This window comes from Saccopteryx bilineata, chromosome 1 (assembly GCF_036850765.1).
Source record: "Saccopteryx bilineata isolate mSacBil1 chromosome 1, mSacBil1_pri_phased_curated, whole genome shotgun sequence".
Lineage (NCBI taxonomy): Eukaryota > Metazoa > Chordata > Mammalia > Chiroptera > Emballonuridae > Saccopteryx > Saccopteryx bilineata.
Genome location: NC_089490.1, coordinates 136,858,849 through 136,866,411, shown reverse-complemented (window position 1 = coordinate 136,866,411; position 7,563 = coordinate 136,858,849). Strand labels below are relative to the sequence as shown.

At 45.7% G+C, this 7,563-nt stretch overlaps 1 pseudogene; it reads right to left on the bottom strand.

Annotated features, from left to right (window-relative positions):
* Positions 1-3,211: 3,211 nt before the first annotated feature.
* LOC136320111 (N-alpha-acetyltransferase 20 pseudogene) lies at positions 3,212-3,793 on the bottom strand (annotated as a pseudogene).
* Positions 3,794-7,563: the final 3,770 nt, after the last annotated feature.

Below are 7,563 nucleotides of genomic sequence, written 5' to 3'. Positions count from 1 at the left end.
GGTACTGTTGGGTGCAGAGTCACTGCTTCCTCATTTACTACTCTCAAGTCCTGTACTGGCCGATAATCATTGGTTCCTGGTTTTCTGGCAGGTAGCAAAGGAGTATTCCAGGGTGACTGGCACGGGATAATAATGCCATGTTCCTTGATCCTCTGTAAATGTACCTGGATTCCTTCCAAGCCTTCTCTAGAAATTGGGTATTGTTTCTGGCTGACAGGTAGTACCCTAGGCCTTAACTCTATCCGCACTGGCACTTGGTTTATTGCCAGCTTGGGAGGATTGTCGTTAGCCCATACTCCATTTCTGAGTCAGTCTCTAGCTGGGCAGCTTCCCAGAGTTGGTAGCAAAAATCCTCCACTCCTCCTTTCTGGGGCCGGTTAGAGTTAGAATAAGCCTCGGCTTAGGCATCTGCAAGTCCAGCCAGCCATTGTCAGCAAAAGTTACGGTAGCCCTTAGTTTACTTAGCATTTACCATGCCAGATTGTGTTATCCATTCACCAGTTGATGGACATTTAGATTGTTGTTGGGTTTTGGCTCCAGTCCGTAAAGCTTCTGTGAACATTTCCATGCAAGTTTTGTGCGGATATATGTTTTCATTTCTCTTAGGTAATTACCAAGAAGTGGAATTTTTTTATTCCTACAGTAATTTTTTCCCCTAACTTTGTGAGAAATTTCCTAATGTTTTTCCATGGGGCTGCATCATTTTACATTCCCAGCAGCCAGGCATTAGGAGGTCTGGATTTTGCCACATCTGTTTTGAGTCAGTCCCGGCCTGCCTTGTGGCGAGTCCCCACAGACGTGTCCCTAATAATAGCTAACGCTGGAGTTGGACCAGCCCTTGTGATTCTTGCTGTGATGGCAAGCGGCACCCCAGCAACCACCATCAGGGAACTCTGAAAAAGCAAGGCTTATGACTCACAGTCCTTGAGGGTAAACAGCAAGGTCATGGGGCAGGGGAAGAGAACGTGGACATAGCATTTCTCCTTTATTAGGGGAAGGGCAGGTGACTGGGGTTTCCCGGGTTTACTCTATATTGGCAATTTAAAACTAAGAGCAGTAATTAGGGGCCAGGAAGGGAGAAGCAGGGGCACTCAAGAGGTGAGTTATCTAGGGCTTTCAAAAAGAGGAACATCATGGGTGGTGGCAGCCTGGTTCTTTAACTAGTTGTTTAGCTGACAATATGTTTATTCAAGTGTGATAACGTACCAAGGAATTGCAAAAATTGTTAACATTAATATTTTAAAAGGAAGAATTCAGGCCCCCTTACCCCTCCTCTCTGAAAAGAAAAAAAAAAAACAGAGAAAGAGATTAAAGGGGCAAAAATTAGTTAGTAACTAATCATAGTTCTCTGGAGGGACTGAGGTTACTACTTGCTAGACAACAAAGAAGATAAAACTTAGTCTTAGCCTGACGACGCAGTGGCACAGTGGATAGAGCGTTGGACTGAGATGTGGAGGACCTAGGTTCGAGACCCCGAGGTCGTCAGCTTGAGCACGGGCTCATCTGGTTTGAGCAAAACTCACCAGCTTGGACCCAAGGTCGCTGGCTTGAGCAAGGGTTCACTCGGTCTGCTGTAGCCCCCCAGTCAAGGAACATATGAGAAATCAATCAATGAACAACTAAGGAACCACAACAAAGAATTGATGTTTCTCATCTCTCTCCTTTCCTGTCTGTCTGTCCTTATCTGTCCCTCTCTCTGACTCTCTCTGTCTCTCCTACAAAAAAAAAAAATCTGAAAACTTCCTCTTCCCTATCCTTAAGATCCTTTAGGAGACAATGTTTACATATCTTAATTAAAAACTCCTACACTGATTCTAACTCTTCTTCGCTTCCTGGAGTCCTGAGAGTGAGGGGTATACCTAGACAAAGGGATTGCGAGCCCACTCCCCTTGCTTGAAAAACCTGCATTCTGTAACATTTTATATGCTTTCTAATAATCATCCCTTTTGAAATCCGTTATATGTATAAAAACTTGTAAACTAAATGTAAAGCCAGTAGCAACGGCCACTATCAAAGCTGCCTGGCCCATGCACATTCGCATTTGTTTCAGACAGATGGTAATGAAACAACAGAGCCAAGAACTGGTGGGCCATCATCTTTATCCTAGCTTGAACTTGGCGGGCAAGAAATACACAAAATGAGAAAACACTTCCCTTTCCATTCAGGGCTCCCAAAGCCACTGACTTATCCGAGTTTCCTAGAATTAAAGTTTTCTACTTCGCCAGCTTTATTCACCTCTGTTCCCCATCTCCTTCACTCTGCACAAACTCTGCACAAACTGGCTTCTCCTTCAACACTCTGCCATCTTGGCTGCTTCTCCTCTCCTCAACGTGGCCTTTCTCTGTTTTCCTCTAGCATGGACCCCTCCTAGAATGTAATCACTCTTTCCTGGAACAATGTGATCTCTCTTGCTTTTAAAACCTTTTGGCGCGAAAGCCTTCCCCCAACACATATTAATATAATCACGCACATCCCAAGCAAGAAGGGCAACAAGTATTATCACCTGGGCAACGGGCTTCCACGTGGGCAGCACCATCTTTAACAAAGTGAGCATAATATATTTTATCTTCCCAACACTAAACAAGCAATGACTAGCTTGTTTAGTTTCCTAATAAGCTAGCCCCAACATTTTTAGCAAAGGTAATTTCATTTAGCTTCTCTCCTTATTCTAAGCTAACCATTTCGTTGTGGCAACAAGGATGGGTGGTAGATACTAGAAGATTTGGGAATGTCTTTGCCAGGTATGTAAAACAATTATCTCCACTGTGTTATCTTGTGGTCTTGATATGTTAGAATGCTTTTTCTTTTTTTTCTTTTTTATTTTTTTAGTGTCAACAGTGCACTTTATTCTATAGCTTAGATTTAACATTTCATATATGCTTTTAAAGCTTCAATCAGTAGTTCAGTACAAAATAGAACTATACATATGCAGCAGTGGTTCTCAGGCACAGAACTGGGGAGGAGACTGCAGGTCTGCCCAGCCCTAGCATGTGGCGAACAGCATGAACCATGACCACAGGGTGTCACCTGACCTGGCTGCCTTTCTGACTGCCTCCTGTTACAGTGCAGAGGACAGCTTTAGTAGGTGTGATACTGCTAACTGGAAACGACGAGATTTAAAATATTTTGCTGAATAAGACTTAAATGAGTCCTTTTCTCTAACAGAGCACTAAGTCATCCAATGAAAGTAATCTTGTCCATAAGTATCTGGAGCATCAGCCTAAGAACCGCTGCCCGTGGCTACTCAATGTCTTCCGGTCTCACTGGGTGGGGCAGTGGTATGATGGACTTTTTGTCAGTGTCCCTGGAAAGGGCTTTCCTCATATTGTAGGCATCCTCATCGGGCTCCCCGTTGCTGGCCAAGCAGTACTCGATGACCGTCCTGTACATGCTGTAGCCCAGCTGCTTGTACATGTTCACTGCAACTTGGTTAGACACTCTTACAAGGAGATCGACAAAAAAATCAACCTTTTCTTTATGAAATCTCCTCTAATAACTCCATAAGTTTAGCAGCCAAACCAAGGCGTTGAAATTCTGGGGCAACAGACAGAGCTGTGACATGCGCATGCCATTCTTCCTTAGTGACTGAGCCTTCTGCTTTACCCATAATTAACCCATTAACTCTCCACCAGGGGCCTCTGCAACAATGAAATACTCTGGCCAGTGGGCGAGGTACTGTAAGTAAAAAGGAATCCCATAAGTTTCTGTAAGTGGATCCAAGTTAATGTTGTTGAAGCGAAACAGGTCATCGCGCGTGAAAGCCCGGAGCGTGGTCATTGCCGCCGCCGCTGCAGCCAAAGCCCAATGCTTTTTCCTTTTAATAGATCCTATAGGTAGATGTTATAAGCTTGTTAGTAATTGACTATTGTACCATGCTCCCTCCTTACCCACCCCAACCGGTATGTGATTTGGTCTATAAAATCAGCCACAGAATGGTAGGGACTTTCTGCATGATTTGGGATTATGCCCCATTTAGCTAGCTGGCTAATTAATAAACGCCTCAAAAATTCATTTGGACTTGGTGTCTCTACAGTGTGTCCGTAAAGTCATGGTGAACTTTTGACCGGTCACAGGAAAGCAACAAAAGACTATAGAAATGTGAAATCTGCACCAAATAAAAGGAAAACCCTCCCAGTTTCTGTAGGATGATGTGGCAGCATGTGCGCATGCGCAGATGATGATGTAACACCATGTATACAGTGGAGCAGCCCACGGCCATACCAGTTGAGATGTGGACGGCACAGAGGAAAGTTCAGTGTGTTCTGTGGCTCACTAAATTCAAATCCATGACCAAAGTGCAACATGAATATCAGCACGTTTATAACGAAGCACCACCACATAGGAATAACATTACTCTGTGGGATAAGCAGTTGAAGGAAACTGGCAGTTTGGTGGAGAAACCCCGTTCTGGTAGGCCATCAGTCAGTGATGAGTCTGTAGAGGCTATACGGGATAGCTACCTAAGGAGCCCTAAAAAATTTGTGCATGAGTCCATATCGAACTGCACTGAATAGGTATGAAACTGAGACAGTTTTGCTTTTGTTTGGTTCAGATTTCACATTTCTATCATCTTTTGTTGCTTTCCTGTGTCCAGTCAAAAGTGCACCATGACTTTACAGACACACTGTATGTAACCCGCGGATTCAAATATACTACTTTACAACATTTGGGGGCTTGTCTGGGATACTGGGGTTCCGTGTCACTGGGTAGAGACACCTGGACCGGCTGGCCTCTTCAGAAGGTTGCTTGACCCCTCCTGATCTCTAGGACTGGCGCCCCCTGAGACATTTCAGGGCTCCAGTTTTCCTGTGGGTCTCGGACAACTTTTCAGCAGACACCCCTGGTCCCTAAAATTTGACAATTTGGCAGAGAAATCGAGGAATGTAAATTCTGACCTCCGGAGGTAAGTAAGGCAAATATTTCACTTTACTGAATTCTAGCTTTCTGTCTGTTTTTAATTCTCGTTTTTCTGTTTGTGACTAGTCAATTTGAAACTATTGCGGTGGAGGGTCGGATGCGATCAAACTCAATAATAGGCTCTCCAGGACCAAGTTAGAAGTTAGGTCCTGCCTCAGGCTTTTCTGGGACACATTTGCTTGTGCTCTCAAGAAAGACACTTAGTGGGGACATCTGTTGTGCTCTTGGAAGACATTAGTGGGGACTGAGTAAGTCCTGCCTTGGACTTCCAGGATACGTCTGTTTGTGCTCTCAGGGAAGACAGTTAGTGGGGACTGAGTTAATCAGTCCTGCCTCAAACTTCCAGGGACACCTTTGTGCTGTCTGTCCATGTCGAGATCACATTCTTTGCTTTTATTGTTTCTGTCTAAAAATCCCTGAGTGATTGGTGTGTGAGTGGGGATCTCTGGTGCCTGCACCTGAGTTTCCAGTTTGTGGCTCCACAGTGAATAACTATGGAGTCTGAGTGGGCTCCAACCTGTGATTCTGTGGCAATCCTCATACGGCTTAGGGTGGTATCAGACACTCTCTGATCCCAGTCAGGGATTTATACTGACCCACCAATGCTAAGAGGCACCTAAGCTCCCGCAAGGGATGTGGCCAGGTGAGCACCTGAGAGACTGGCTCCTGACAGGGCACCCCCTTCCCTTGTCCATTAAACTGTGTTGAAAAGTCAAGTGTAGCCCTGGCCGGTTGGCTCAGCGGTAGAGCGTCGGCCGGGCGTGTGGGGGACCCAGGTTCGATTCCTGGCAAGGGCACATAGGAGAAGCACCCATTTGCTTCTCCACCCCCCCTCCTTCCTCTCTGTCTCTCTCTTCCCCTCCCGCAGCCAAGGCTCCATTGGAGCAAAGATGGCCCAGGCGCTGGGGATGGCTCCTTGGCCTCTGCCCCAGGCGCTAGAGTGGCTCTGGTCGCGGCAGAGTGACGCCCTGGAGGGGAAGAGCATCGCCCCCTGGTGGGCAGAGCGTCACCCCTGGTGGGCGTGCCAGGTGGATCCCGGTCGGGCACATGCGGGAGTCTGTCTGACTGTCTCTCCCCGTTTCCAGCTTCAAAAAAAAAAAAGAAAAGTCAAGTGTAAATGTAAATGGTAAATTGTTTTTTCTGAAGTTTCTCTTTGTTCATCAGAGAAATCTCTCGTGACATTTTCTGGTTCGAGCCATCTTCCTTGGACTTGCTAGATCTCTTTTCTTGGATCCAAGACCTCTAGTTTCAAGGCTCTCTGTCCAATTTTTCCCCAGAGGAAATTGCTTTTTCTGTTAGCTCCTATCTCTCCTCTTGTGTGAGGCACTTAGCCTTAAAGAGGCAATTTCAATTGAAAATTTCTGGCTTAAAACCAGAGGGCAGAAGTGAAGGGAAATTCGTAAACTCCATATGGTTTAGTGGTCGTCCGCTGGAAGCTGAGGGAAACCTCTTCCATCTCCAGGTCTGACCTAGTCAGGGGTGTATACTGACCGGCCTATACTAAGGAGAGTGAATATCCCAAGGTGGACTCAGCAGATGGTTGTCACTACTAAAAGGCAACTCTGAGAAAACCGTTCTAAAGCCCACAAATTATAAAACTAGCAAAATTCATAGAAATATTATATTGTTTAAAGCTAAAAAACTAACTAATGACCTAAGAGAGTGCTGGAGGAAGTATAGAGTAGAAACTAGTTTTAGATATCCACATACTGACCCAAAGAAGTTTTACCTATTTGGAAGATATGGGGTAGTAATAGTATTAAGAAGGAAACTAGAAAAGATTAGAATTTTTCTTTAGAAGAATCTTAGAGAAAGAAAAGGGAACAGGGCCAGATGGAAATGTTTGGAAAATAACCAACCATGGGTGTGGACATGTGGACCTTGCTGGTTATCAGTTCCTTGAAATGAATTACAGCTCCAGAAAGGAGAATGAGTGGGGGGATCATGAGTGATAGGATTATAGGGGATGGGATTCAGGGATAGACTCTCCAGCTGCCTCTCCCCTTCCCATCCCTAAGACTTGAAAGTCACATAGGCCCTCCATAGGTTAGGAGTAGTGGCTTGTCGCCCTTCACTGGTGTGTGAGAAGTTGTGGGAAAGAGAATAGGTAGGGAATGAATGAGACTGACACTAGGAGAGGGTTCCGACTCCCGCAGGGTCAAAGCAAGTGTAGGGTCCCCTCCAAATTTCCCCTACCATTCCCCATTTCTTTTGTGTGGCATAATTGTCTGATGTGGAAGGCATGAGGTTCACAGGGGAAACTGTTGGGCAGATGAAATATATTATGCTCACTTTGTTAAAGATGGCGCTGCCCACGTGAAGGCCATCACCCAGGTGATATTAATGTGTGTTGGGGGCAGGCTGTGGGCAGGCAGAATCCTTGTAGCCTGGGGCTTGGTTTTGGGACTAAGCCTTTCCCACCCTTTTTGATGTGGAGTGGTACAATCCCATCATGTCCCAGATAAGTGACTTTGTATTAGAGCAGGGCTTCCCAAACTACAGCCCAGGGGCCACATGCGGCCCCCTGAGGCCATTTATCCGCCCCCGCTGCACTTCCGGAAGGGGCACCTCTTTCATTGGTGGTCAATGAAAGGAGCACATTGACCATCTCATTAGCCAAAAGCAGGCCCATAGTTCCCATTGAAA